The following is a 27,595-nucleotide window of genomic DNA, read 5'->3' as shown; positions in this document are numbered from 1 at the left end:
CAGAATGCTAGACTTTGCTTGTGGCAGAGACAGTCCAGGGGAAGGCCTTAAGCCCAGTAAGGTGACTGTCTCCCCGGAGAACCTTATGTGTACTACGGTAGCAACCTCAGTACTAACTTCATGACCTTTTTTTTAGGCACAGCTTGTGGAGAAGAAGTATCCCTGAACTTCATATTACTCTCTTTCCTTATGTGAATGTTAAGTATTGCGAATGTAGGCTTTCATCGGTTCTTGCTGGCAGTTCAAGCCTAAGACATCAAACTAACTCGCTCAACTTGCCTTGCCAAGCTTGCTTCGTTGTTTCAGGTGTGCAGGAGAACCATGCCCTATTATGATAAGATTATTCAGGAAAGGGCAACTAATTCTGAATCGTTGCATATATGTGCAATTCTGTGTTTGCTTGTTTGAACTAGGTGCAGTACATTCTGAAAGCATGCCGAGAATGCCAAATGAAGAAAGGTAATTATATCAAGAAAATGCAGCCCTAAGTACTGTAATCTAGTAGAATCCTTCCCTGTAACTAGGAAGTAAGTGAATCCTTTGAGATGCAAAGAGTGGGCAACCAGTTTCCAGATAAGCAGCTAGCCGAGCTCCTTTTATTTACAGGTGATTATATCTCAGCACTCTGTGAATGCTCGTTAACTTTTTAAGACAATACTAGTCTGCTTGCTTACAATCTTGTTTTTAAATTCTTCTGTAAACTGCCTTGGGATTGTTTTAAAGAAAGGCGGTATATAAATTTAACAATCAATCAATCAATCAATATTATCTTATCAGAAACTCTGGATAAATGCCAGAGGGTGTTTGTTGTTGTTGTTGTTGTTGTTTGCACTTATTCCCATCCAGAGATGTTGGAAATGGACAATGGCTATTATTTTGATGGGTCCTTATCAAAGATGGTCCAAGTTTGCAGGGGCCTGAACATGAAAACTTATGAACTGGAAAGCCCACCTGGGATAAGCTAGCAATGTCTGTCATTTAGGACTATTCAGCCAAGGAGAATTTAGAAGCTTGTTGTAGTAGGTTGACAACAGTGTTCCCTCTAAGACGTGAGCATGCTCACATGTTTTTTGATGTCCGCTCAATTTTAGTTTCCACTCAGGTTGAATCAGGAAGGCCCCATTCTGAATGCATGTGCGCACACACTGCCTTGATACTGCCGCCCAGAACAAAATTCATTCTGAACACAGATGAAAAGAATTAGAGAGAACACTGGTTGGTAAATATGTACAAATTCTCAGAGGTAGTGTACCATGACAGAGAGCAAGATTTTGAACTCTTTGTTCAGCTCAGAGGGCATGTTCAATCAATCTATCTACCTACCTTCTATTATCTTTATTATGGTCCAAGATCAGCATAACAGAGGACATGTTCATAAGAGAACAGAGTCCCAATCTGAAGCTAAGGAAGAAAGAGATGTGATGAGATTGAGATCTCCATTACAGTTCATGAATACCTGATACTTCCCTCCAACCTCGCTGAATGGGAGACAGTTAGTGAATGAAGAAAGAACTTGGAGGTAGTGGGACAGTGAGATAAGGACTGAACCGTTTTTCACAATCGGTGGCCCATGCAAAACAGACCTACCCTGGTGGCGCAGTGGTAAGAGCCCCTGGTGGCGCAGTGGTAAAACTGCCGCCCTGTAACCAGAAGGTTACAAGTTCGATCCTGACCAGGGGCTCAAGGTTGACTCAGCCTTCCATCCTTCCGAGGTCGGTAAAATGAGTACCCAGAATGTTGGGGGCAATATGCTAAATCATTGTAAACCGCTTAGAGAGCTCCGGCTATAGAGCGGTATATAAATGTAAGTGCTATTGCTACCCTAGACATATACATTCAGACCCACTAAGGAGGAGGACTTCCCAATTTAAGGGAAACCGCAGCCTTGGATTGGGGTAAGGCCAGCGTTACCTTTGAGATGCAAAGATTATTCTTATTGGATCCCAGAGTTTTCTATCTCTGGAAGAGTGGGAAGTTCCCCCTCCCCTTTTTGTACTATGAATCGAAGCCAAGAAACCCACCATTTTGTCCCCAGAACCAATACTAGTAATCAATAACCAGGCACCATGTCTCCAGCTGTATGTGGTGTCCAGAAGGGAGACGTTATAGAGATTAATGCCCTTGCAGCTAATATTGCTAGACTGAGATAAAACATAGCGCTGGACAGTTAGTTAGTTAATGTTTTGTATGTTATTTAAAATTCCTGGGTGCTTTTCTTTACTTCCAGTTTTTCCTATCTCTCTGAAATCCTTATCCTATGTGTGATCCTCATTTCTTAAAATATTTCATATACCTGGTCACCCTGGTGGATGACCTACTCTGGGAGACAGACAGAGGGAGTGTGACTCTGTTGATCTTCCTGGACCTCTTGGCTGCTTTCGATACAATCGAACATGGTATCTTTCTGGGATGTCTCTCTGGGTTGGGACTTGGGGGCACAGTTATACGGTGGCTCTGTTACTACCTAGGGGGTCATACTCAGAAGGTGGTGCTAGGGATGCTGCTCCACCCCTTGGCCTTTGGCCTATGGGGTGCCAAAAGGATCTATTCTGTCCCCCAAGCTGTTTTAACATTTACATGCCCCTGGGAGAGGTCATCCGTAGGTGTGGGCTGCGGTGCCATCAATATGCCGATGACACCTAGCTCTATCTATCTTTTAAGTCAGCAGACACCAGGGAGGCAGTGGATGCTCTGAACCGGGACTTGGAGGCTGTTCTGGACTGAATGGGGGCAAACAAGCTGAAACTCAATCCAGATAAGATGGAAGTGCTCTGGGTTCGTTGAACTGATCATCCGAGTAATGAGGTAAATCTGGTCTTGGAAGGGGTCACGCTCCCCCTGAAAGACAAAGTCCGCAGCCTGGGGGTGCTTCTGGACCCAACACTGTCCTTGGGAGGCGCAGGTGGCGGCAGTGTGCAGAAGTGCCTTTTCCGAACTATGGCTGGTACACCAGCTGCTACGCTACTAGGCGAAGTCGGACCTGACCTCAGTCACTCATCCGTTGGTAACATCCAGATTGGACTACTGCAGTGCGCTCTACATGGGGCTGCCCTTGAAGACTGTTCAGAAGCTTCAGCTGGTTCAAAATGCTGCCGCAAGGATGCTCATGGGTGCGAGTCGCTTCACGAGTTACACCCATCCTGCGTCAACTTCATTGGCTACCGGTCTGCTTCCGGGCTAGATTCAAGGTGCTGGTATTGACCTTTAAAGCCCTACATGGCTTGGGACCGGGGTACCTATAGGACTGCATTCACCCATATGAATCTGCCAGGGCCCTCCGATCCTCATCTCAGGCCCTGCTCCTGTCCCCGCCACTAACAGAGATCTGGTTGGCGGGGACTAGAGACAGGGCCTTTTCAGTTGTGACCCCTTAGCTCTGAAATGTCCTCCCTGAAGAGCTTTGCCATGCTTCCTCCCTCAATGTTTTTAAAAAACATCTTAAAACACAGCTTTTTAAAGGAGGCTTTTTAATATTATTATTTTGTTACATCTTGTAGGTTCTTTAGCTTTTTATAATTTTCAGTTTTAATTTGAACCTAATAATTGTTTTTAATCTACCTTAAAAAAATATATTACTTGTAACTGTGTCTATCTGGTTGTTGTAAGAGCCCCGAGCAGTATTGCACTGGAGGAATAGGATATAAATATTTTAAATAAATAAATACCTAGAAGTGGCTTGGCATGGATTACAAGATCCTGGAGGGATACTTGTAAGGCTCTTCCCTATGTGCCTTGTCAGGCCATGTACCAATGCTGAGTTGTTTTTTGGCATAATATATTGCTGAAGCCATGTCTAGGCCTGGCCAGTGGCTTTAGAGCAGTCTTAGCTGGTGGCAGCCTACCTTGCAGGAGTGGTGTGTTCCTAGATTGTGATAGAGCAATTGCATGCAGTCTCCCATTCCAGAGTGAACCAAAGCAGACCCGGCTAAGCAAAGGGGGACAATTCACACTTGCTACTGCAAGACCACCTCTCCTTCCATGTAAGGGGGGGGCTTATGGGGGTGGCAGGCAATATAGGCAGAGTGGGCTTCCTTTTGTGGAGTGGCCCCACCCGTCCTGTGCAAACCCTTAGTAGGAGAAGCTGAAAGCACCCCCTTTCTTGGAGGGAACTGGGGAGAAAGGAGGCTTGGTTGGGGAGTTAGCTTCCTTGGAGATAAACTACTTTCCTCAGCAGTAGATTCCTTGGGACAGGGGTCCCTTGGCCCAGGATCCGCTGGGTGGGGTGGTACTCATGTCCCTTGGCATGGGTGGAGTGTGTGGCTTGGGTGGAATCCCGGGTGGCGGCAGGTCAGGTCAGGGTTTTTTTGGTAACACTCCCTTGAACCAGGTTCATTGTAGGAGTGAGCCGCAGGTGTGAGCCGCATTGCTGGCTGGGATGCAGGGGGAAAGCATGGTGTTTTCCGGTTCTCCCTCCCCCATGGCAAAGCCAGAATTCTTTGGTACGGGTGTTGTAAGGGTGCCCGTCAGCAGTTGTACTGAGGACTGGCAGTAAGCAGTGGGATGCGCTGCTGTCCGTCCATTTGTAGGCACTCACTGAGGCTGCCCACAGGAGTCCTCGGCATCGTATTCAGTGCTAACTGGAGTGTTCTGCAGTTTGCTTTTTTCTTTGACTGGTAACTCAGCCTCAATAGTATGCCAATTCTCTCTCTGCTTTTTTATGCAGGTGCCTAGGTTTGTGCCTGCTTCCGAATGAGATGTAGGACAGAGGTGTTTGGGTTAGAGGGAAGTTGTTTAGGAGTACAAGCTGCCCTTAGAATGAAGTCCCTCCAAGAGGGATCCCAACAAACAATCTCCTTTGTGGGATGAATCCATCCAGAGAGAGGGAAGGGAGACAAACAACTTGAAAACAAAAGTAAACTAAAGGGTCAATTAGCCAAATTAAAAAGCAACAAAAAGTGTTTTGAATTTAAGTAAAAGAACAATGAATGACTCCCTTCCCACCCTGGCTCAATTGGGGGCAGTGAGGGAGAGGAAGATTATGTGGCGGGGCGGGCAAGACAGAGCTCTCTCTAAACCCTCTTTCCTGAGGCAAGACCGGAACAGAACTGGGGTTTTGGACCACCTAGCTAACTACTGAATACGAACCATCTTCTGCTTTGAAATTTATCCTGTATGTTTTTGAGGCATGCTGGGCACACAACCCATTATGCTAGGATTACCTCGAACCACTTTGGGAAAAGTGGGCTATTTTTATTTTTATCAAGGACATAATTGTAATTGAGTGACAGTGTTATAAAATATGGGTCCCCTAGAAGAGGGGCTGCCAAGGACCCTTCCCCTGTCACCCTCCTCTTCCTCCCCCTCCCCCTCCCCTTCCCAGACTTATTGATGAGCACTGATGTCATTTCGTTGTCTTTGCTTGCACTGAGGAAAGTGGGCAGATGGCTCCGGTAGCCCTGGCCCCATGCACACTGGTTTTTTTGCCAAGACTGGAGGAGGAAGGAGACAGGCATGCAGACGTGCAGCAGTTGGTGGAGAACGAGCAGCCAAGAAAATCAAAAAGTCCCCCAAAACCATTCAGCGGTGTCGAACACCACTGCCAAAAAGGGGGTGGGGGGGATGTTCAGTTGTTGAACACAGGACCCACCAGACCTTATTAAAGTCACTGATGTTTACCTTCATGTAGGAAGCACAAATGAACATACAGAAAAATCATGGGAACCGCTACAAATGAACTTTTTATTATTCTTCATAGAGTCTACCTTTTCAAAGACAAAACAATCCCCCCCCCCGCAAAAACTGACATATATTTATATAGGTGACCTGTGCAACTTAACCCTGAGTGGCAGTAAGGTAAAGTGTGCTGTCAAGTCAATTCCAACTCCTGGTACCCACAGAGCCCGGTGGTTTTCTTTGGTAGAATACAGGAGGGGTTTACCATTGCCTCCTCCCGCGCAGTATGAAATGATGCCTTTCAGTATCTTCTTATATTGCTGCTGCCCGAAATAGTTGCAGTGGTGATTCAAACCGGCAACCTTCTGCTTGTTAGTCAAGCACTTCCCCGCTATGCCACCTAAGGTGGTAGCCTTTGGGAAAACACCAGGTCCTTTGAACCACCATGCCACACTAATGAGGATGACAAAATGAGAATGGGGATGAGAAAAACCCTCCCTACTCACTATATGCCGTCACTGCTGCTGTCCTCCTCTGACACACTGCACGGCGGAGGGGGGGGCATCTCTCCTCATCCAATGCGGCACCTGCTTCACTGCCACTGGACCAACAAGAAAATAGCAGGGAGATTTTTCAGTCTTTTCAGAGAAGGCTGGCAAGAAAATCTGGTGAGGAGAGGAGTCATTTTCTGAACCTTGGATTGGCTCAGAAAGTGGTGTGAATTATTCACAGTTTTGGGAGTAAGCTCATCCATTTCTAATTAACCCTGTGTCAGGATATCAGTTCTGCTTTTTAAGGTATTGAGACTGCTTTGCTTTTTAGTCTACTTCTCTATCACTGTCGAGGTGGATAAAAGTAATTTTTTTTAAACCATATTTTTTTAAAAAAATAGATCAGATTTATTTAAATTGGATGTTTTATTTTAAACAATACAAAAATCATCATTTAAAGACATGGTTAAAATTAAATCTAATCACCAACATGCTACACTTATAGTCTATCAAAAACAAATTAATTACTCTCTCACTCGCATTTAGGTACATATCAATCAAATGTGCATTCATTTCAGTGGCAACTCATGAAAATGGCTCTGGTCTGCCTGACACTGCCCAGTAATTCCCAGCTCTCCCTCCTGGAGATTTGTGGGGGGTTTAATTTCTAAGCAGACTAAAGTAGATTTTGGACCATTTTTCTTTGGATCGAGGTACCAGCTCCAAAAGGAGCCAAACAATAGATGCTTGACAAAATTACCAGACTTTATTTATTTAACATATTTATATACTACCCACTAACAAAGTTTACAACATGAAGAAACCCAAAAGTTTGTGTGTGTGTGTGTGTGTGTGTATGAATATGTGTATATATATATATATATATATAAAAAATTAAAAATTACAATCAAAATTCAACTAAAAACCTGGCTGAAGAGATGTGCCTCCAGCTATTTCCTAAAAGCCATCAGGGGTGGAGCAGCTCCAATATCAGCAGGAAGCGCATTCCACAGCCCAGGGACAACTACAGAGAAGGCTCACCTTTGAGTCTCCACTAGACAAGCTGGTGGCACCCTCAGACTAACCTCCCCTGATTATCTTAAACAGTGGTGGGGTTCATATCAAAGGTGGCATTCTCTTAAATACCTTGGGCCCAAACCATTAAGGGCTTTATAGATAATACGCAGCGCCTTGTATTTTTCCTGGAAACCTATTGGCAGCCAGTGTAGTTATTTTAAGTTTGGGACAACCCAGCAACAGCATTCTACACCAACTGCAGTTTCCGGACTACATACAAAGGCAGCCCTACATAGAGTGAATTGCAGTAGTCAAGCCTGGAGGTGACCAGCATGTGCACCACTGTTTTAAGGTCATTTACCTCCAGAAATGGATAGCATCAGCCAAAACTGATAAAAAGTGCTCCTGGCCACTGCCTCAACCTGAGAAACCAGGATCCAGGAACACTCCCAAGCTACGTAACTGATCTTTCACAGATCACAGTTACTATTATCACAGTTACGATGTCAAATACAAATATGTTCAAGGGTTGATTAATCAAAAGAGGTTTTATTTTATAAGCCATCCCTGTTCTCACCAATCAACCACCCTCCAGACTCAGTGGTTCTTTAACAACTACATGAAATAAGGGGAACACAGTGTTTCAAGTGGGAACATGCCCCTCCTTTTGGGGACCCCAGGCAGTGGTTATAAAAACAAGTAATCCTTCTGGAAATAGTGGGCAGGCACACTCAGGAAACCGAATAATACTAGATTTTATGGAATATAGAGAAAGAGGCTTTAATGATTTGGCTGCGTGGAACATTCCCACGTGACACTGGACATTTAAGATAAAACACATGTCTAGGAGCTATTGCTTAATCCTACACTTTTGATTACATGGCTTTAAATGAATTGATATAGATATAAGTGGTGTGCAGAACCAGTTCAAACAGAATGGGCCCAGCTCGACCTCGAACTGGCCTGGCTCCCCAAACGAGGGGTCAGTCCAGGGTCAAACCAAATCAGGCCCCGTTCATTTGACATGCCTGTAAACAGGTTTGCGGGCATTCAAGAGGGCACCTTACCCACTGCCATGGTGGTGGCTGTAGAGATGGCACCCCCAACCCCAACACTGCAGGCCGGGGGATGGCTTGGTTCCGGCCTCTGCCCATGAGTGGAAGTCACACATGGAAGCCAGAACCAGGCTGCCCGCAAGCCCACAATGTGTGGGGGAGCCAGACACAAAAAGCCCTGAAATGTCTCAAGCACAAGATCCAGACTGGTCCCACTGGACTCCAAGGGAAGAGAGCAGGGCAAACCTGAGAGAGAAACCCAAACAGACTCAGGAAAACTAGACAAGAAAGGCCAGGGAGAAACAGCTCCCTAATTCTGGGGCTAGGCTGTGGCTTGGCTTTACAAATATGGTTTGATTTGGGGGGTATGTAAATGGAACGGAAGCAGTGGTCTCTAGGGTGAGGTGCCCTTCAGCTAGATACTCCCTGGATTGCCAGGTGAGCACCATGAATGGAATGGGGAGCCATGTTCAGTTAGAAGGGAATTTAACGTTCAGGGAAGAAGCTTGGCCAAGAAAGCTGAGGTCCACTGGGGATAAAGAGATGTTGCTCAGAGGCTGCTGGCAGGGGAAATTTGCTGGTCCTAACCTAGCTGATTGTACCTTAAAACTTTCTCACACACACGCCAGGGATAGGATGGGGGGGGAGAGAAAGGGCATAGATACCTGTCAGAGGTAAGGCACTGGCAAGTCAGATCTCCCAGAAGGAGGACACTAAAGAGCAATGCAAAATCGAGTTTGCAACAATCTTGAGAGTGAATCCCAGGAATTGTGCACTTTATAAGGTGAATTCTAGGATCTCAGAGAGTATACCTGGTTACTAATTATCAGAGGAGGACTGAGGACAAATTGAAACCAAAACAGTTGGAATTGAAAAATCCAAATGTGTAAAAAAAGAGAATGTTTGCCTGTCTAGGTGATTCAAATTGGATTTTGGAAAGGACAGGAAGGAGGCAAAATAATCTTGATATTCTCAAATTTATCTGGGAAACATCCCGTTTGCCTCTGAGCTTAAAGGGATCCTGAGGAGATGATTAAATGAAATTGCTGTCTGGAGTGGACAGTGAAGCAATGCCAATGTGTATTAGCGATTTCTAGGCAATGAAGAGTCTCAGGAATGGTTTGGGGCATCTCTACAGGAATGTTGGTTTTCAGTGTCAGGAGCCCTTTTGCAGACTCCCACATGATCAAGGAGCTGCTACCCTGCTTCCTTATTTATGTCCTTCCCTAAGCTACTCTTTGCCATAGCACAAAACACAGCTTTTCCCTTGACCATGACACATGTGTATCTTAACCATGCCAGACACTTCATATAAGGATGTCTAGGGGCTGTCCAAACAATCCAAAAATGAACCTCCACAACAAGCAGAATGGTTTCAGCTAGGGAAGTTTAACACCATAAGTTATAACTGATTCATTAATTGTATACCGCTAGAATAAAATAAACGCAAATAAAATAAATGAGAGAGCTAGAAACATGGTAAGGAACAGGCAGCAGAGAAATGAGAACCATAAACAAAAGAGAGTATTGAGAGACAGGAGAAAGAGAGAGAGAGCGCGCGCGCGACTAGCATCTGTAACCCTGAGAGCAGTCTCCCCCATCAAAAAAGGTGATTATCTAAGTGACTGTAGGAATATTCCCTCCTGGAAAAAATCCCATAAAAGACATACTTCTGGGTGGGGCTGATGATCTTCTAAAGAACCCTTCACAGTAAGCCAATGTTCCTTTTCCCCCTGTGTTGGAGCTCATCAGATAGGGATGTGCCCAAGTCAGAGAGAAGAATAGTGGAGGGAATTATGTATTAGTTAGACCACCTGTTGAAAGACCATGAGGCCGAAGGCCGCCTGGGGAGTAGAGGAGGAAATCTTGTAGTGGCGAATGAATGGTGTAATTGAAACAAATTTCCGTGAGCAGTGTGTGTATAGAAAAGGCCGCAGAAGTGGCCGTGCTCCTGGTGGAATGAGTGGTTATACCTCCGGAGGAAGGGAGGTTAAGCGAAGTGTAGGCCAGGAGAATGCAAGATTTGATCCAACTGGCAAGAGTAGCCATGGATACCTCGTTGCCCAAGGTGGGTGGATGAAAGGAAACAAAGAGGGAGTCTAACTTGCAAAAGTCCTTGGTGCGCCGAATGTAAATGCGTAATGCTCTACATACATCCAATTTGTGCCACAGTTTTTTCCTGGGAAGGGCAGAAGGAAGGCAGGACGATGTCCTGGGACCAATGGAAGGAGGTGTTGTTGACCTTAGGGAGGAAGGTAGGGTCAAGCTGAAGGTTAACCAAGTCAGATTGGAAAGTTTAGAGTTCTCTACACACGGACAGGGCGCCTAGTTCGGACATCCGGCAGGCAGATGTAATGGCTATGAGCAAAAGGACCTTGAAAGTTAAGGCCTTCAGGGGGATGGAAGAAAGGGGATCAAAGGGCGATCTGGTTAGAGCATTGAGCACCTTGTTAAGGTTCAATGAGGGAAAACGTTTGTGGGGGGGTGCTATGTTGGTAGCCCCTCTGAGGAACCTAGAGATGTGCGGGTGAAGGCAGGATGAACCCGCATCAGTAAAAGAGATGTGTAGTACGGATGCAAGTGCTGAAGCTTGTCACCTCAAGGTATTGGGTTGGAGGTGTAGGTCCAAGACAGCCTGTAGGAATGCGAAGACTTCTGGAATGCTGGCGGACAACAGATCTTTGAGATTGGCATGTGACCAGCATAGGAAGGCTGTCCAAGTAGCTTGATAGTCCCTGTTGATGGACTGTCTATGAGAGACCAGAATGGTATTTTGGACAGGTTTGTAATAGCCCTGGACAGCTAGCCTCGAGCATTCAATTTCCAGTCAAAGAGCTGTAGCTACCCGGGGTCGGGGTAGAGCAGAGGGCCTTGGTGAAGAAGGTCCGGGCGAGTGGGAAGGTGCCATGGCGGGGCTTACTGACAGATCGAGTAGGTTGGGCAACCACGGTCTGCGAGGCCAACGAGGTGCAATGAAAATCATTTCCACTCGTTCCTGGACCAGCTTCCTGAGTACCTTGGTGATTATGGCCGTGGGAGGAAAGGCATAGAGGAGAGTGTTCATCCATGGGGAAGTCACAGCATCCGTTGCCTCTGCTTGCAGGGAGTGAAACCTCGTGAAGAAGTGAGGAAGGAGATGATTGGAGAGGGAGGCGAAGAGATCTACTTATGGATGGCTGAATATTTGAGTGATTTGCAGGAACACAGCAGGATGGAGAGACTATTCTGCTGGGTCGAGTGATCTTTGACTGAGCCAATCTGCATGTGTGTTTTCCTCCCCCTTGAGGTGTTCTGCTGTTATGGATGTCAGATGGGTTCCCGCCCATTGGAATAGGAGGTTGGACTCCTGCATCAGTGATTTGGACCGTGTCCCGCCCTATCAGTTGTTGTGCACTTTGGCGGTGATGTTGTCCGTCCTGACCTCGAAGGAGATGTTGCAACTGGATGAGCGTGAGGCGGACTGCTCGGAATTCCAGCCAGTTTATGGATCTTCTTGTCTCCATCCGGGACCATGGGCCCTGTGCTAGGTGGCCCAGGCAGTGGGCTCCCAAGCCAAAGAGGCTGGCATCTGTGGTCACCACAAGGCGGAGAGGTTCAGACAGTGAGGAGAGCTGGTGACAGCCACCACTGCAGAGCAGTGGAGAGGAGTAGATAAAGTGCCAAATGTATAGCAGAATAAGGATAAGAGGCAAAAGGCAATCAAAAATGCTAATCAGATAAGAGCTCTCTCCACAAATGCCCTACCTCGAGCAAGACAGGACTGGAACTAGGGCTGGGAGGTGGCTATGGCAGGAAATTGCATCACATGATCCAGTTCTGTCTCGAGCATGCTCAATACACAACCCTATCTGATGAGCTCCAACACAGAGGGGGTGATGATATATTTGAAAGTTCTTAACCTTTTCCTCAGAACTGAAGTCAGAAGTGACTTTAATAGGAAAAATTGAAAAGGGCTTCAGTTGGGAAATCTGCCCTCCACTCCAGACACTGGTGACCTCAGAAGGGAGGAGTAGGATTTGCCACAACCTCAGCTTTCTTAGCTGTAGCTTCCTAAATCTCCCATTGATTTATATGAGAAGTGGAAAGCCAAAAAAGCCAGAGGAGACAAGGATAGATATAAATAGTATACACATGTGAGTACCTGTACAAAAATGTCATGGTTGAAGAGAAGAATTGACTTTGATTAAGCATGCCTTTTCACAGTTCGAAGGATTGCCAAATCACCTTTCAAACATACACCTTTTTTTTTAACAGTTCCCCAATGTGAATGCACGATTTGTATTTATCCCTATTATATCTCCTCTGCTTCTCTGTCCTCAGGCCCCATTCTCGACTTACCATTCCGCTTCAGGCTTTATTTTTCAGTTCACTGTCTGCTCTTCCCCAAGCATCCATCAACTCTGCCTTTTGACTCTCAGCCTCTTCCTTCCTTCCCTCCCTCCCAGGACTTCTTCATACTCAGGTTTTTCAGTCCAAATAGTTCATCCTGTCCTTGAAGCTTTTTTGAGAACAACTGAATTGACCTTCCAGCTGAAGTCATAAAAGAATGGCATATCTGACAAGTTCCCACAGCAGATGGAAGGTCTGTGAATTTGCCATGATAGCACAGCAGCTCAGGTAAAACAGGGCAGGACAAATCCCAGCACCAGGCAGCCCACGGTGCCTAAAAGTTTAACTGTAGCACCTAAAGTAGAATATTCAGAGGTCGAGTTATTCACTAAAATCTTCATTTGTCCCAGGCAGCAGTGTTTCTGTTATAAGTATATTACTTGTAAAGGCGACAGTAAGAAGCCCATCTATCCTCCCCATCCACAATGTTTATCACTGAATCCATTAATTTTGTCAAGTGTCCATTGCCTGGCTCAAATATTTGGGACTGGCTCCTAGATTCAAAGAAAAATGGTCACAGCCTGAGATAAAAGGCACCAAGGACTTCACTAGCATCTTTATAAAATTCTTTAGTACATGATAATGCAGGCCTCACATGCTGCTGGAAATTATTATACTGAGACTCAAAAAACTCCAAGCGCTTGGTCAAAAGCAGCAACCTGCTATCCATAGCAGGTTATTTAATAGTTCTGAACAACCTGGGTAAAAAGGAGTCAGCTCATGTGGTCTGATTTGGAAACTTCCCAGATCACACACTTGACTTATCCCAATTTACCTTAAGAGGCAGGGCTACAACACCTGGAGCTTTTTAGTTTAGAAAAAAGAGAACTGAGGGATGACATGACAGAGGTCTATAAAATCATACATTGTGTGGAGAAAGTTGATAGAAATTTTTCTCCCTCTCTTTTAACATTAGAACCAGGGGTCATCCCATGAAACTGACTGCCAAGAAATTTAGGACTGACAAAAAGAAGTACTTTTTCAACACAATGCATAATCAACCTATGGAATTCTCTGCCACAAGATGTGATGATAGCCAACAGCCTGAATGGTCGTCAGAGGGGTTTAGATAAATTCATGGAACAGGTCAATCAATGGCTACTTTTCTGAGGGCTATAGGCCACCTCCAGCCTAAGAGGCAAGATGCCTCTAAATATCGGTTTCAGAGGAGCAGCAGGAGACTGTGTGCCCTCAGCTCCTGCCTGTTGGCTTCTCAGAGGCATCTGGTGGGCCACTGTGTGAAACAGGATGCTGGACTAGATAGGCCTTGGGCCTGATCCAGCAGGGCTGTTCTTATGTTTAGAACAGGCAACCACACAATTCTAGTTGGATTCAGTTCATATTTTTGAAAGAAAAGCAACTATCTCAATATCAAGTTTATCAAAAATCAAAGATCAACAAAAAACAAGAAAGCAGATCACCAGCTAAATAAAATGAAAGCTATCTAGTACTAAGCATAGACAGACAGACTGGATATATGAGCTGTATTCATGAGATAATCCAGTTTCATACTTCCCCTTGAATATTAAGAAATAATTGAATACCATAGCTGGCTTTCATCTACTAATCGGCACATTTCCCAGCCTTAGTCACTTTAACTGGGCAAGATAACAAATTATTATAGAATTCTACACTGTAATTGGAATCTTTTTATAATGAAAATTCAAAAGGTTTAACCACAGCCTTCTCTCATGTTGAGTTAAATAAAAGTTGGTTTTGAAATAAAAATTGTATTACTGCTTTTAAAATCAGACTTGGGATCCAGTTTCCTATATTTAAACACACTAGTATGTTTTTCGGATTCAGAAAAGTCTATTAAAATGATGCTATGTTAGGTACCTTTATTATTTTCAGCATGCAAATTAGTTTTCCTTTCTTGGCTTACATCAAGCCAAAAGACCAGTTTGATAAAGCCCAATTGTAGAAAATGACTCCAATGGCAGAGAATGAGACAGAAATTTTTAGTATATTAAATCTGAGAGCACTTGCTTCACCACCATGAAGAGACTAGTTCTGAATAATTATCTCTGGTACAGTTCATACCAGTGATTGTGGGTTTCAGGAGTTCCCCTCTATAATTAAGAAAACAAACATAAAAGCTAACATTGTTCAATGAATAAATAGCCACACTTGATTTTGTCATATCCCCAACATTTACTCTCATTTAAAACATTTAATGAATCACCGCTTTTACTAGTGCAGTATCTGAATTGTTCTTCTGACTAGTCTAGTTTTACAAGTTGCTTTTCATATTAGATAACAAGAGAATTATCTCTTTGAGATGCCTATACAAATCTAGGATAGTTATTCATTGATATGAAAACTAAATAAGGAAAGTCTTGGTTATGCCAAATGAACTGAAAAATATAAGCCAGAATTCTTAATGTGAAGATTTCAGAAGAATGCTGCAATGACCATGCAAAAATTAAAAACCAAAGACCATTTGTCTGTCCTTTAGGCCTAGAAGTAACACTTTGATCTTAAGGGCCTGCTTTCTGCAGAGCAAAGTATTATTATAGCAGTAAATGACAAGAAGATCACAGATGACAATGCTGAAGTTTAGACAGTGATTAGTTGCTTAAAGGTTTTAGGCCATATAATAACGTGTTACTGAACCTTGAAGGCAATTTCAGCAAATAAAAGGAACTATGAAAGCTATCCATTTGACATTCATCCATTATTATCTAAATATATTCACTGCCAAATAGTCATATCCGTACGTACCTTAGTTGAAGACACATATATCTTGCCTGTTAAATGAAAAATCAGCCCTGCCTCACATGCAAACTATTTTGTACAACTGTCTTCCTGACAAATCACCATAAAAATACTGTAATTAGGAAATCAGCAATTCTCAGTCAGATAGGGCTCAGCCCAACAGGAAACCCAGCAAGATGACAGCAAAATTACATTATCTCCGTTATTATGCAGCTCCTCCAAGGCCTTGCTCCAGACAGTTAACATTCTGAAAGGGCACATTTTTTAAAAAGCCAAGTGCCCCAGTCTGTTTACACAGTGCAAATGCTGTACAAATATTCAATACAATATCTGTACTGAATTTATGGGTATATATTAAGAAACAGGCACAACAAACTACAAACCTCACTGTTGTCATCTAGAACATACGAAGTAGCAAGAAAGGCAATATTTAAGCCTTGCTTAGAAATTAGATTTACACCAATTGGGAAATGTTGTGTCTGCTTTTCTGTTCTTTGTAATGTCTTTTTCCAATAAGTTGTCATACTTCATTTTACAGGAGAAGATGGAAAGGAGGAGAGAGTTAAAGCATTTCAAGATCATCAACACGTTGTCACTGAGCAGTGAACGCCACTACCTAAAGGCACTAACTAATGACTAGGATGTCCCTGTCAGACTGTTCTGCAAATTATCTTTTCTACTGATGCTATAACTAGTACTGCCATTTAATGACAAATGAAACATGCAGGCTTTTTTTTTTTTGCAAGACATCTAATCAAGCAACCACTCAAAACTCTGAGCAGAAACACAGTTCTACCCATGGCAATAAATACCTCAGAGTCTACTGCTATAGAATGATCACTTACAGATCCTTTGAATAAACACATATAAATATACATCCCACATGCAGCCTTATGCATCCACATACAGGTGTGCCTATATAGGTATCTTTATCCTTCACTTGTGCCTCTGAATCACATATGCCACATTAGATCATACAATATATTTGGATGACTAATATGCCAGGTAGATTTATTAAACCTGATACTCAGTCAAAAGTCATAAAGATCCATACCACTAAACCTCTAGGGGCAGTGAGATACAAGTGTCCTTGGGTCAGTATAAAGGCTATATTGCTGATTAACAATATATTGATAACAACTACTTCATGAAAGAACAGACAGGCTGGTTTAAGAAGCAGATCTTCAGGGAAGCAACCTGCCTAGAGAGCAAGAGGCTGTTGGTTCAAATCCCCGCGGGTGTGTTTCCCAGAATATGGGAAACTCCTATATCGGGCAGCAGCGATATAGGAAGGTGCTGAATGGCAACATCTCATACTGCGCGGGAGATGGCACTGGTAAACCACTCCTGTATTATTCAAAGAAAACCACATAGCTCGGTGGTCACCAGGAGTCGACACTGATGGCACAACCATTCCTTTCCCTTCTACACTGAATAATTGCTTTGCATTGTGTTTTGACTAGCAATACAGTGTATGCTATGATGTATGGGAATAGAATATGTGTATGCTATGATGTATGGGAATAGAATACATTCCGTATACTTCCATGCATATATTTATATTCCATATAAATACACACTAAATATATATGGATGCATACTGAATGTTTATATGACACAGACTGGAAGTCCACTGATGGAACTTGCTACAGTGCTGACTATTGTGCCCTTGCCAAAGATGCTCTTATTCACATCATTTCTACAAAAGCTACAAAATGCCAGCTCAACATTTGTATCAGTGCAAATATCCCAAGGAACAACTATGCTTTTTGTGACTTCACACATGATCTCTTATACCTCCACCAGTCCCTCTGATATACACTGCAAACCCAAAGATTGGGTACCGATTCTTGGACATATACAGTGCATTAGATACTGCTGGTGCTAAACGGATGTACTGTAGTAGTACAACAATCACAAGCAAAAGGTAAAGTAACACCCAAAGTACCAGCAAAATATCATGGACTTTTAGAAACACACCTTACTCTTGCTCATCACTGAATGCAATACTCCCATACGACTGCGTCTGTTTGCATTAGTACAATGCTACCGTTACTCTAAAGCCCTGTGAGTTCCTGAGATACAGTGATCAGTCTCTGCCTTTGTGTCCGGTGTAAAGTGTGTAGGCAACCAGAGTGCTGCACCTCGACCATACACTGGAATGCTTTTGCCAGTCACTGTCTCCCACTCACCCCTAAACTCTCTCACATAGCTGGTGTATGGTGGGGTTGGATAATCCCCTCTCGGCTCCCTTGAGCTTAGAGGAAAAGCAGAATACTGTGAAATCACTAAAACATGGGCAAGTTGTGTTTTTTCCCCTTTATCCTACACCTGCCATGTGGAGGAAGAGACAACACTTACTCCATGCTTGCAGGTAGGCTCTCAGAAAACTATTGTGCATGTCCAAGTCGTCACCCGTAGCCCCACTGGCAGGCTGCCTGGCACAATGCCTCTTGTGCGCCTTCAGCTCTAGAGAGGGGCAGGGCTGTTGCGCCACCAAACATCTCACACACCTCTGCGTGCGCGCGGTAAGTGCCGTGTTGAGGACCCCGCCCCAGACCGTCTCTTGCTGCTCCATACAACTTCTCACGAAGTGAGCGAGGAGAGGAGAACCTAGGTGGCGTCCCAGTCGCTGTGGACGCGCGAGCTCATCTCTCTCTCTCCCCCTCCCTCTCCACTGACCTTGGGGCGCTTCCCTGGCGCCGACTGCCTAAGCAATGCAGGTCCGAAACAATACATTGGCACGTGCAGGCGGCAGCAGCATCAGCCGCCGCCGCCTCCTCCTCCCCGCAACAACTTCTCTCGGCTGATAGCGAGCCTCTGCGCCCCGCACAGCTGCTGCTGACGCCCTACCCGGTCCCGCGCTCCCCCTTGCGCGGGACCCCTCTACTCACCCCGTTCCCTTCTTTCTTTCTTCTCCTCGCACTTTCCTGCCGAAGGATTTGGGGGGAGGTGGGGGCAGTCGAGTTCGCCGCAGCCAGTCAACCCTCCGCTCCAGCTCGCGGCGGTGTTGTGCCTGCAGCCGCTTGTTTGCTCCAAACCGCGCGCGCTGCACCACACCGGGCAGCGGGTGAGGGAGGGAGGGGCGGGGGGAGAGGGTGGGAGGCAGGCAGGCGTGGCGCTGCCTCCGCTCCGACCTGCCGCCTCCCCTCCGCAAACGGGCGAGTTAATTGTCTGGCGCTACGACAGCGGCTGCTGTTGGTGCTGCTTCCCCACACTCGTTCGGGGCTGAAAGGAGGAGCCCGTTCCAGCCACCGCCAGCCAGTCACCAGCGACGGCGAGTGGTGCCGCGAGCCAAACGCCACAGAGCCCAGCCCAAAGCTGCGGGCTGGTACTTTTCGAGCACGCTGCAGCCGCTCTCAGGTCCCCGGAGAGGGCTGCCGATGAGCATCCGCAGGGCCCCAAGCCAGGCTAAAAATAAAGAAGTTTGATTAAAGTTCCTTGGCGCGTTCCAGGGCATGAGTTGCAGCAGCCAAGCCCAGGGGTGGAACCTCCGCGACAGCACCGCGAACGAAACCGGTGAGCGTTCTTTGGAAAGGGTTGGACCCTTCATCGCACACCATCACCATGAGCAGCCCGAGGAATAGTCCACACAGACGCCAACACCCCCCGCCCCTCACGGCTAGACGGTGCTGCTAGAAGTCGTAGCCAATCCCTGACCCTGCGACATGTGCCTGTTTTGAACGCCTGCGTGACATACAGGCATACGCGCCAATGTAACGTAGGAATCCTGCCCTGAGTTTCAGCCATCGGCACAACAAATGCTGTTTTACCGATGCAAATCCTCGTCCCCCATGCTGCTGCTCTTTACCCCACGAACAAGGGCGGCTCCAAAGGGGCAAGTGCTCCCCAGACAAGTGGCTGTCCCCTGCTATGCCCCCCCCTTTTTCTGGTGCCACCACTGCCCAGAAGGTAAAGCACGGATAGGGAACCTGTTTGTTTTGTTCCACAGGACCAATAACAAGAAATCATTTAATTGGGAAAGCCGTGCAGAAAGAACTGCTTTTTTAGACATAATAGTCCTAATCTGAATCCCAGTGTGTGTGTGTGCACGCACACACACCACTTCTCAGAGGCTCCCTTACCTTACCTAGGTGCACCTCTGCTGCTGCTATTAACATTTTAAAGGCATCTTCAACTCTTCGCCAGCAGATTATCCCCTATGAATCTCCTTGTACATTAACGCATGTTACCTTGGCAAGCACAGGCTGGAGAATATAGATTTGCCAACATAATAATCACCCCATCACTTCCCACATCTGGGATTAATAGAAATGATTGTCAGACCAAAAGCATGGCTCCCCACCTGGTTTACTCCTTGCTGCCTCTCATTTAGGAAATTAAACATTGAGGGCCACTTCACAGCTTTCCTACATAGGTATTTCTTCTGCTAAAGTAAAACATGGAAACCAACAAGTGTGATGAACTGTCAAAAGTCCATCACAATTGACTGAAAGGGGTGTGTGTACACATGGATGAGCTGCTTGGAACAGTGCGGCTCACCACCTGTTCTCTTGACCCTTGCGTGACATGGCTTATAATATGGGGGGGGGGGTTGATGTTGTAGAAGGCCTGGTAGAGATCATAAATGCTTCTCTGAGGGAGGACAGGATGCCTCCTTGTCTTAAGGAGGCAATTATTAAAACACTACTGAAAAGGCTTGCCTTGGATCCCTCAGAGTTGAGTAACTACAGGCCTGTCTCCAACCTTCTGTGGCTGGACAAGGTAATTGTGAGGGTGGTGGCCTCCCAGCTCCAGACAGTCCTGGAGGAAACCTATTATCTAGATCCATTTCTAACTGGCTTTCGGGCAGGCTAGAGAATAGAGACTGCCTTGGTCGGCCTGATGGATGATCTCCAACTGGAAATTGACAGAGGAAGTATGACTGCATTGGTCCTTTGGGACCTCTCAGCGGCTTTCGATACTATTGACCATAGAATCCTTTGAACGTCTGAGGAGCTTAGGAGTGGGGGCGGGGTAATGTTTTGCAGTGGTTCTGCTCCTACCTTTGGGGCAGGTTCCAGATGGTGTCCCTTGGAGACTGTTGTTCTCCAAAATCTGAAGTTTGGTATGGTGTCCGATCTTGTTTAACATCTATATGAAACCTCTGAGAGAGATCATGAGGAGATTTGGAGCAGGGTGCTATCAGTATGCTGACAACACCCAAATCTATTTCTCCATGCCACCCTCATCGGGAGAAGGCATAACCTGCCTAAATGCCTGCCTGGAGTCAGTGATGGGCTGGATGGGGGATAACAAACTGAGTATGACTCCAGATCAGACAGAGGTACTCCTTGTGCAGGGTCGGGATATGAGTTTGATCTGCCTGTTCTGGATGGGGTCACACTTCCCCGGGAGGAACAGGTACGCAGTCTGAGGTGCTTCTGGATCTGAGCCTCCCCCCGGGTGTCCTAGGTTGAGGTAGTGGACGGAGATGCCTTCTATCAGCTTCAGCTGATACGCCAGCTGCATCCGTTTCTTGAGATAAATGGCCTCAGAACAGTGGTACATCTACTGGTAACCTCCAGGCTGGATTATGGCAATGTGCTCTATTTGGGGCTGCCCTTGTGTGTAGTCCGGAAACTACAGCTAGTTCAGAATGTGGCAGCCAGGTTGGTCTCTGGGTCATCTGGGAGAGACCACATTACTCCTGGATTGAAAGAGCAACACTGGCTGCCAATAAGTTTTGCCAGTAATGCAAAATACAAGGTGCTGGTTATAACCTATAAAGCCCTAAATGGCTTGGGCCCTGGGTATAAGAGAACATCTTCGTCATGAACCCCACTGCCCATTGAGATCAGCAAGAGCCTCCCCGTCTGACAGTTTTAAAAGAATCTTTAAAGACATCTGTTCACCCAGGCTTTTAAATAAATAGTTTTAATAGTTTTAACATTGTTTTAGAATATTGTTTTTAGGTTTTAAATTATTGCAATGTTTAAACTTTTTTCTGTCATTTATTGTAACCAATGTTTTAATTTCTCTGTTGTCATTTGTTTTAACGAATGTTTTATTTTTCTCCTTTTTTTTTTTGTAAACTGCCCAGAGACATAATTTTTGGGTGGTATAAAGGTATGTTAAATATATAAATACAGGCATGAGCCCTCTTGACATGCACACAAGCAGTGCTCACAGTTACAGCACTGAAAATAGGTTGGAAGTCCCGCCCTGACACTTTCACTCACACCCTGGACCTTGCAACTTATTACACCGACAGTTGCATGAAAAGGGACACTCTGTGTGGTGTCCCTTTGGTAGCTGCTGCTTCTGTGATTCTTCCTACCCATTTTCAGTGCTGTAACCATGAGAATTAAACTTATTCCATTTAGATGAAAATGTCTATCAGGCCAGTTATGTTAGCATGAACTTCCTCACACAAGCTTGTCAGAAGATGTGTTTATCGACTACTAATGATAGTAATAAACTTTGCTAGCCTCCCTATAACATATTGTTCTCTGGCGACTCACAACAACAACACAATAAAAACATCCATTTAACACACAACACAAAAACAAATTACAACTTAAAATACAAAATACAGTGCCATGCATTTTAAAACTTGTTTAAAATAGATTTTTAAAAGCCTAGGTGAACAGCAGGTATTCATCTGGCATCTCAAAGAACACAGTGACGATGCCAGGTGAGCTTCCCTGGATGGGCTATTCCATAGATGGTGCCATCACTGAAAAGACCCTCTCACCTCATTTGGCACTCACAGCAGGGCCTCCAAAGATCTTAAGGTCAGAGTTGGGGCATATAGGGCAAGGCCCATATGAGAAGGACTGTTGCAGCGGGGGGGGGGGAGAGAAATGCATGGACAAATCTGAAATGCCAGATGGCAAAACATTCTCTTTTTCCCTGCAATACCTCCCTCATAAGAGTATCAGGCCATGGGGGCTCTAAATAGAGCCAGGTTGCCGTGTGCAGGCGAGCCTTGGGGAGGGCTATCCCTGAGACTGCTCTCCTTATCTTGGGGACTGCAGACAGGCTCCTGCAAAACCATGGCCCCTGCCAGCATGCCTGACCATGTGTACATGTGCAACCTTGCCAGCACCCAGAGATGACCACCACACTGTCCCGGGGTGGCTGGAGAAAAGGGGTTCTCCTGTGAATCCCCGTGCCAGCAGATCTGCATATGGTGTCCTATTGCAACATCTTCCCTGGTCATGGTGGGACACACAACCCAGTATTCTTTGCCCTCCCCCATCTGCATATGGTTTTCCCCTTCCATACTGAAAGTGGGATTCCATCCCACTCGGGACCCAAAACCCACCCACCCCAGAACCCCAAGTTTGCGTGGTGCTTTTGATGTGGGTGTCTACTGGCGGGGGGGGGGGGGGCAGCAATACTGGCATTGCAGGGCATTTAAAAGGATTTCAATGCCCTTTCCCTACAGAGGGCAGGCAGAGCACTCTGAAAATGCACGATCACGCTCAGCACGCCCCTTCAAGATTGTAGCCAATCACGGCTGATGCGGTGATGCTTTGCCCACAGTCTGGCTGTGGAGCTGGCTGGGAGGCAAGGAGGGACTCCCCGCTCCTGCAACTGCAGTTTCGCTGGCCACAGCGTGTTGAACGTCTGCGGCACGAACTGGAGTTAGGAATGGTAACCCCAGCAATGATTAACTATGGTTATCCTGTATGTCTGGATCCTGCCAAAGAATAAGACAGCCTGAAATAAGGGCTGGGTTTCTGAGAAAGTGCCTGTTTTTGACTTTCAGTTAAGCTTAAGGAGTACCTTGCAACAAAGTAAAGTGTAACCTTGTACAAGAAATACAATACCTAAAGCCATGTAGAGAGAAACAATACCTCAGGCACATCTGTAAAAAACAAAAACAAAACTTGTTTGTTTTGAACCTCTAGTCTGTGTGAATTATGTCACTTCTCTACTCATGCTAAGCAAAGCTATGTTTATCAGCATGGTGAGAGACTGAAATGAGTCTGAAGTATTATGGAGGCTTTATAGGGGTTTTTTCCCCTAGTGGCAGCATGGGTAAAAGTTCAATAAAGCCTAAGAAACTTCTACAAGTTAAGATATCCTCAAAATGCAGGGTCCTAGAGTGGACTCCCCACACCCAAACTCCACACACCCCCATCTAGTAACTTTCAGGCTACAAATCAGGGTTACACATCTTTGCCCCCCCCCCCAGCTGTTAATTACAACTCCCATCATACCTGATTATTGGTCACTGTGGCTGATGATGGGAGTTGTAGTCCAACAACAAATTGTGCAGCCCTCAGTACATACAGTCACCTTAAGTGGCGCAGCGGGGAAATGCTTGACTAACAAGCAGAAGGTTGCCAGTTCAAATCCCCGCTGGTACTATATTGGGCAGCAGCGATATAGGAAGATGCTGAAAGGCATCATCTCATACTGCGCAGGATATGGCAATGGTAAACCCCTCCTGTATTCTACCAAGAAAACCACAGGGCTCTGTGGGCGCCAGGAGTCGAAATCGACTTGACAGCACACTTTACTTTTATAGTGCATACAATAAATTGTGGTTTGTTCCTTTGCTTTAAATCCATGCTTCAGCTGTCAGTTGCTTTCCTTATTCACCCAAACAGTTTGTGTCAACATATGGCAACACCAAAGCCTCAGCCAGATCTCTTGAGGAGGAAGGGAGGGAGAATTACAGCTTGAAAGCAAAGCAAATATGATTCTTACACAGACAGCAGCAACAGAGAGATATCAATTGTGAAGAAAATCAATTCCATTTTATAATTTGAAAGGAGCAGAACAGCATGCAAGAAAGAGTAATAACACAAAAGAATGTTGAAGCCTTTGCCGTGAAGATCTCCCTTTCCTGGAATGAGAAACACGACAAATGAAACAATATTAGACTTTTATTGGGCCATCTAATCTTTCAACACATGTATCAGTGGTTAACATTTCTTGCCCACTCAAACCCTTAGCCCAGTTGTTTCCAAGCTGTATGCCTTCAGGAATGCTTTCCATATTGATTTGCTGTCTGAAGAATCTCTAAGTATCTGTCTGTCATGTAACTATGGAGATGGGGCCAGAGCTAAGTGGTAGAGCATCTGCTTTGCATGTAGAAGGTCCCAGTTTCAATCCTTGGTACTTCCAGGTGGGGCGGGGAAAGAATCCTGTCTGAAACTTTGGAAAGCCACTGCCAATCAGTGTAGACAATACTGAGTTAGATGGATCAATGCTCTGGCAACTTTGTATTTTCCTATATTTGGCATGCTGCAGAAGATTCTCAGCATGGATCAAGATGGATTCAGAGGATTCCCAGCATGGATCACACAGTTTATGTATTACATTATGAGGCACTGACCAGACCTTGTTCCTCACCTGGAGTATATGCACTATAATAGACTTAGCACTCTATTAGATTTGGGGATTGCAATGAAACATGGGTAGAGGTGAGCAACCTATCTTCAAAAAAACTTGTTCACCACCTTTGATTTCCTACAGAAGAAATCATATTAGCCTAATGCTACTACTGCTAGTACTGCTGCTGCTGACATGTAAGGATTAACCCTTTCACCTTATGCCATAACCCTATGAAAATCATCACATGCAATTGCTTTTTGTACTTTTGGTTAACCACCCCACATTCCACAATCTCAGTCTGGATTGTTCCGCCACACACAACTGATAGACAAGACAAGACAGACATGGCTGAAGGACAAGTGACAGGTCTAGTTCAATTCTTGTTTAAAGCCAGGTCTAGTTCAATTCTTACTGAAGATTCCCTGATGAGCTTTTAGGTAATTTTGGTTCCCTGGAACATAGTTTGAAAATCACTGCATTTGAGAATCACATAGGCAGATAAAAAGCTTTTCATGTACTTTATCAGCTTTACCTCTTCCATCAACCATCACCTCCAACAGAGCAATCAAATTCCTTTTTGAGAAAATAGGAGTTTATTGGCACGTAAAATAAAATGAAAGTTGATTTGGTTATATGTTCAGGTTGTTGTTTACCTGTCTGGGTCGGTTGCTCTTTAGAACAAAGAAAATCTCTGTTAACTAGAATACTGATATTTAAGCTTTGCCAACAGAGGTGAATGAAGGGTCATATTTCTGGAATCTTTTGGAGAGAAATTAAAAAATGAAAAATGCAAATAAAAATATATATCAGCCAGAAATTAAGCCTCACAAAACTCTTGCAAAGCTAGTAAAATATATGAAAATCTGGGAAAGGCCTGTTAATAACAAAGCACTCTGCAGAAAAAGAAGAGAGAGAACATAGGACAAAATATCTCTATTGAACACAAAGCAACTCAAGTTGCTCAACGAGTTGCTTGACCTGATTTACACTGTGTTTTGCTCAAGGACATTGTGCTAGCAGGAGGCTGTTGTGCTAGCTAGTTGCATAAGGTTTGGAGCCTGTATTCTGGACAAGTGTTGCACTAGCGCAAACATATTTGCAATTGTGCAACAGGTTGTCTACCCTGTAGTGTGCCTTATATGTTTTGTAGACTACTTTAAGTGTGTAATTCTTAAAGTCTCTGTGATTTAGTGTAACTATGCAATCTTCTTGCACTAGTGCAACTTTGTTCATTGTGCACAGTACTGCAATGTCAGTCACTGGATTCATGCAGCACCCACACAGCTCCAAGATCAAGATAGCTTCTGAGAATCTAGAGGGCAGGGTGGAGAGGATTGCTGCTGGTTTCCAGGGCATCCCAGGAATCTCTCTGATGGAAACATTTGGCTCCTTTGAATGCCAGAGGCTCATAAGGCTGGTCTTTATGTAATTCTCTAGTCTTACTGAAAGCCATTCAGTCTACATAGAAACAGGGGGAATTGTGCCTGCTGCTTTATAAATATCCCTACAGCTCTCCATATAAAAAGGCATAGCTGATATGAGGGTTTTTACATATTCTAGGACCACAAAACCTTCAGTTTCAGAAAGGAAGACTCTTACAAATTCATTTGTGTTCCAAAAAAAGCATGGAATTTGTAAGGGTCCTGCCTATATGGAAATATATAGGTTCAATATATGAACCTATATGGTGCCTATATGAAATATAGGCACCATATAGGTTCTTTTTGAAATGCCTTTCTGGTTATGTATATGCTGGATGGCTCAAGAGTATGTTGTGTGAGAGGTGACTGCCACCTACTCTCATGGTTTAAAAAAAGGTTTAAAATGATAGGATAAAATTTACATTGACCACAATGGATTTTAAGCTACTCTCTGAGTAAAACGCCTGACTGGGCCAATGATTAAGCCTGTAATTTGAAAATGGTTCCTGCTTTGGATTAAATATGCTGTCCCTTCAAAAGAAGCTTATGTCTCTTAAGACACATTTTGAAAAGCATTTTGAAAGTATCCTCCATAACGATAATATTTTCTAGCTTCTTTCCCCCTAAGCTTTTAAAATAAATAAAATATTTTATTTCATATATGATCACACTGTGCATTCTTCCTAAGGCGCCTTTGAATTAAAATCCAGCTTGGCGAATAATTTTTTATATAGTCATGCTTTTATTGCATTATTGGAAAGCATGATGAAACTGCCAGGATTTTAATTCCAAACTGTGCTTAGGAAAAACTTGCTGGCATCTAATAAGAAAATGTCAAGGATGCAAAAATTTATACCTCAGTTCTCCTTGCAAAATAGACATGGGCAAATTGGCATTCAGATATTACACAGATCCATGGTTTAGTGTGACCACTGTGAAGCTTGAATTTGTGAACAAGCCTGGACTTAAAACTTGGATTCAACCTGTGGTTAGTACAAGCTGAGATTTGTTGGGTTTGGACATCACAACAAATCCTGGCTCATTCCAAGCCATGTGCAGAAGCCGAACATTTCCTGCCTTCATATACCAATAGGAGGGGGAACTTTTAAGCCCAATCATCACTTGGACTCAGCTGTGATCTTGCATGTCTGAACCGGGCAGTAGAGAAACTAGACTGCTACGGGTGCCTCAGCCTACCCATGTCTGATTAATAAGCTAGGATGAGTATACGCCCTTCCAACATTATGATTTTCATCACAGAAATGATTTGCCACGAGTGAAAATTGTTCAACATTGGCAGCAGCTGTTAGGCTGAACTCGGAGGATGTTATCGTGCTATACGAATTACAAGGAAGGGGAATTCTGTGTAATCTGTTCTTTTCTCAAGAAAATGTCATAGGTTTTCTTGTCAACTAAGGCAATTTGTGACCAATTGCCCATTATTTATGCATCTCTCAGAAAGCATTGGAATAAGCAAACTCCAGAGAGGTTGCTAGCCTTCCTTCCACCCTCCTTCCAGTGGAAAACAAGTTAATGTTTTAAATCTTAAAAACCAGATTTTCCCTTACAGAATTGCCCTTGGGAATTGCATTTGGAG

The 27,595-nt window shown here is 44.7% G+C and overlaps 1 protein-coding gene across 4 annotated transcripts in view; it reads right to left on the bottom strand.

Annotated features, from left to right (window-relative positions):
* The window catches only part of CHST15 (carbohydrate sulfotransferase 15), a 109,829-nt gene extending 90,953 nt beyond the window's left edge, over nucleotides 1–18,876 (bottom strand). The window contains exons 1-2 of one of the 4 annotated variants that reach the window (XM_053311547.1): nucleotides 18,178–18,876; nucleotides 6,120–6,214 (exon numbers count right to left, since the gene is read on the bottom strand). The gene's annotated coding sequence lies outside the window, so the exon portion shown is untranslated. Of the gene's footprint in view, nucleotides 1–6,119; nucleotides 6,215–17,644; nucleotides 17,911–18,177 lie in introns of those variants that run through there. The other 3 variants (XM_053311548.1, XM_053311546.1, XM_053311549.1) reach the window with 3 other exon arrangements.
* Between the last annotated feature and the right edge of the window lie 8,719 nt (nucleotides 18,877–27,595).

The sequence above is a fragment of the Hemicordylus capensis genome, chromosome 3, assembly GCF_027244095.1.
Source record: "Hemicordylus capensis ecotype Gifberg chromosome 3, rHemCap1.1.pri, whole genome shotgun sequence".
In the NCBI taxonomy this organism is placed as follows: Eukaryota; Metazoa; Chordata; class Lepidosauria; order Squamata; family Cordylidae; genus Hemicordylus; species Hemicordylus capensis.
Note: the sequence above shows the minus strand (reverse complement) of the source record. Positions and strands in the feature narration are given on the sequence as shown.